Genomic DNA, 4,619 nt, shown 5'->3' on the forward strand with positions numbered 1-4,619 from the left:
ACAAATATTGAAATAAAATTAGTGACGAGTTTATCCTTAGCTGTGTTATTACACCACTTGAATTTTATTTGGATATGTGTAACATTTAGTTATTTATTGTTTGTAATCTAAAATTGATGATTGAGTTGTTTCTCTCGGAATCGGTAATGTATTTAGGAGTTGGTTGTGTGTATGTGTGTGTGTTATTTTTTGTTGGTGGTATTTTTATTTTAAAAATATTTTTATGTCTTGCAGGTCACATTCTTAACTTTATTAGAAAACAAGACATTTATTTTAATTTTATTTATGATGCTAAGTTAGTTTCTAATCTTTGAATTATTGATGTTGTATTTTTTATTGGGGATTTAATTGAATAAATTAATAATGTTGTTGTTCTGTCTCTTTTTTTTACCATGTGCTTTAAACTGGAACTTTTTATCTCTTATATTTCTATCTATTAAATGATATATCTTTATTCATTTAATGTAAAAAAAATTGTTGTGGTCAAAAGCGAAAATTCTGTAAAATTCTCTCTGGTGTGATATCAATTGATGGTTTCCTTAATTTGTATCTTGAAGATACATCATGTGTATCGTTACTACTCTTTATTTTGTTCTCTTTTTGTGTTTTTGATTTTTTAGGTTTGATATTCTATTCTTTTTTTCTCTGTATATTCAGATACTGATTTCTCTATTCTTCTATTATCAAAATGAACAATTTCATTTGGATGCATCCAATTTTTTGTACAAACTGATAGGAAAAAAATTAGTATTCATGGTTGATCCTCAACCCATTGAGAGTGATACAATATGCCATCCGTATAATATTTTTAAAGTTTCTACACATGAGTTTATGTTAAAGCTGATTAAACGTGTTGAGAATCAAGTTTTGAATACGGTTAGTTTAATTTCCTCTTTTGACTTCCAAGTTCTTTTTTAAAAGTATTTATTCACTTTTTTTAGTCTTATGCATAACAATGATATTGTCCTTTCTATCAAAACATGTATAATTAGCGTGCTATTGTTTCGGTTTCAAATGTGGCTTCTATTGATGACCTTGTTTCACATATTTTTGGTTTAGTATTACCTATTGTAAGTTTTTATCTTTATGTTGTATTTTCGACCATTATTCCTTGATATTGCATTTTTATAGAACTGGTTCTTTATTGCTTAAGTATATCAGAATATATTATTATATCAACTATGTCTTACTAAATTTTTTTGTATTATGTCTTACTGGTTCTTTATTGTCTTTAGAATATCATATATTATTAAGGTATATCAGAATAGCATCAATTTATAGATATTTGTTTGAATTTACATAACAATATAATTTTGTTATTTTAAAACAAAAGGAGTTGTATTAACATTATAGCATAACCAAATTGTTAGTTAATAAGTTGTCTTCGAGTGGGTTAATATGTTCGTTCACTTACCATATTTTTCAGGTTCTTGTGACTCAACATGAACAGCTTACTTATGATTAGTTTATTTACTGTAGAATAAGTTTAACTATATATTTTATAATAATAACTCTGTTCTCATTGTCACTGTTAACGGAAACACTTTTTTTTAATATAATGAATGGTGTATTCACTATATTTTATCCAATTACTAATGAATCAATTTTTCAAATATATGTTGAATATGTAAACTGTAAATATGTAACAAAGTTTTGCATTATGTCATAATAAAAAGATCAGCAGCAATAGGCACTATTCCATTCAATCCATGAAATTTTCTATACTCAGAAAGAACAGCAAATTTTTTATGATGCTTATACATACAAACTTAGTCACTTCATAATAACATAGACACTATAATATTAACAATACACTTCATGAGTTCAAAATATGGTGAATATAAATTTTAGGATCCGAATCACCCACAGACTTTAAAATCTTTCAATTGTCAGATCTATCCAGCAGTTCTGCAAGGAGTCCATCTTCAGGATAATTGTGTCATTTTCCTTCAAGTTATAAGTTTGACAACATTCAGCGCAATCCACCCCAAATTTTCACTCTGTATTTCTCCCTTGATTTTTGAGTAGATGAAAAAAAAGACGTTGCCTCCGCTAGATGGTGGACCAACAATTTGCCAAATTGAACCATGTCCAAATGGAGTGAGGTGTGCAGCAAAACTAACACCCAAGTACTGTAAAAAATGAGGCATTGTTAGTGTTTTGGGAGAAATTATTAAGGTTATGTATCGTAAATGGATAATCAGAATTTGATGTGTTTGGAACGAATACGTTTATTTTTCAAATGATTCATATCATCAAGTGTACCCATTCAATTGACAACTAATGCATAAACAAAGATTGAATGTGCCCCTTTATCATTCTGTACAAATAGAAGCTACTGAGTCATTTATAGAATAAGAAATATTCTTCTTATTAAGAACTCAACGGGACCCCCTCGAATTCAAATCATAATAACATATTTATTATAAATCGTCGAGATTGAAAGAATAAAAGTGTATTAGGAATTTGAATTTGTTTATTCGACCTTTTTTAGTACTTTGAAATACAAATATTAAAAAAGATTTGTGCCAAAATAATCGATGCCAAGAAGAACAAAAGACCTTGGACACGTAACAGATCTTGCTAGCTCACCAAGAACATCAGGAGAGGTTGGGGAAGACTTGGCTGCGGCAAGTCTTTTAAAATTGATATGAATTATTTAGAATTATCTTACCAATCTACTTCCGGTCACGTCAGCACGTGTCAATGTCTTCCTATAGGAAACCTGTGGATTGTACTTGCTTGAGGATAGTTTAAATTGTTAGTCTCCATCCTAAAATTTATCTCAATGTTATCTAGAAATAAAATTTATGGATAAATACATAAATGAAGTGTCACATTACCTATTGTCAGGTATTTCTTCTCTTTTAGAACGGTCTTCGCTCAACTCAATGAATGAATTACTTTCATCACACATAATTATTGGGTTGTTAGGGTTATTATCCTCTATTGTTGAATCTTCATTCTCAACTGATGAGTCTTGAAGCTCTGATGGTTCAGACCCGGATAGTATCATAACATCAGGTGAGGTGGCGTCACTGTTGCTGTTGTAATCTAGATGAAATGCTCTTTTTATATTGTGCAGTGTATTTTAGTCCAATCGGTCCCCTACATAAAAGTTTTTATCAGGAAAAATTTTAATTTGGTTGGTTCATTTAATTGAAAAGTGAAATGAAAAATATCCCAAAACCTGCATAGGTAAACTGTATAGTATTTCTAGGGGTGGCAATATGTACCCTATCTGCGGGTACCCAACCCGACCCTACCCGGTCGAGTAGGGTTGCCATCCCAATCCGCAGCGGGTAGGGTAGGATGCGGGTAGGGTTCTTGTGCAGGTAGAGTAGGGTGCGGGTTGAGCCTCAACTCTACCCGACCAACCCGCACTCTATATATGTATATATTATATAATTATATATAAATATGTTTTTTAAGTGGATGTTGAACCAAAGACCTCTCATTCAATGCAAAAGATCTTTAGCCACTAAAAAAATCATTAATTGCTAATTTAATTTTTTTTACATAAAAGTCAGCTCTATTTTGAATTGTCATCAAGTTATATAATAATAGTATATCTTTTCTATAACCCGCGGGTAGGATCGGGTACCCGCGGGTTAAGAACGGATAGGGTTAGGGTTGAGATATTTTCAACCCGTGGGTAGGATTGGGTTGAGTTTATATAAAAATCTCAACCCGCGGGTAGGGTTAGGATTGGATCCAAACCCTACCCATTGCCACCCCTAGCTCTCCCGACAAAATAAAAATCCCTAATTAGCTCGAATGAACCTTAGTTATGACCTTCTATTTATTTTTACTTTCTATATCCAACATTAAGCAATTATCCACTCATCAGTTGCGTAGCATGAGGACCTTAATCCGTGACCATAAATTGCTTCAAAACACGGTGGTAGAGCTCTGTCTCCCTATATTTCATGTTATAGTTCAAATTAAATACTACAGCTCACATGCTATTTACGATACATGACATAATATTACATATATTTGGTTACCTGTCCGTTGTATAGTTAAAACCTCAGAGTTGCTTCTTTTCCTTTGATCCAGTGTTCTTTAGTTGCCATAAACTTTCTGAGAGCATATAACAGCACCATCATAAGTTAGTGAGACTTCGATTTTTTGCATTGTAAGAAATGGACCCATGCCGACTTAAGTAAATAGTCATCTTTCATTGTTATATTTAATTTTTGTCATTATATTTGCTATTTGGAGTATCTTTTGTATTGCCTATTTAGTCGTACAAGTTGTGAGAAAATTATTTTTGGTGCTTCCGCTGTTAGACAAGTTCTTGTTTTGAACCTTTGTTGAGTTTTTCCCAACAAGTGGTATCAGAGTCGATGGTTAATCGGTCTGGTGGTTTTAAGGGGTATTCAAGGTGAAGTCGAAAGTCTTCCCGACAAAGGTGGTTCGGACGGCGTGTCCACGGTGTTTTGCGGCGGTGTGATGGACGAATACCCGTGGTGGAGGAGCTAGAAAAAGGAGGAGTTGATGCTTGATATGGAGACTCACACTTGGGGAAGAGATTGTTAATATTGCAAGTGTGAGAAGTGTTGAAGTTAGTCCCACATCAAAGAAAGCAAGGCAGAGTAAGGAGTTTATAATATGAG

Source organism: Arachis hypogaea, chromosome 5, assembly GCF_003086295.3.
Source record: "Arachis hypogaea cultivar Tifrunner chromosome 5, arahy.Tifrunner.gnm2.J5K5, whole genome shotgun sequence".
Lineage (NCBI taxonomy): Eukaryota > Viridiplantae > Streptophyta > Magnoliopsida > Fabales > Fabaceae > Arachis > Arachis hypogaea.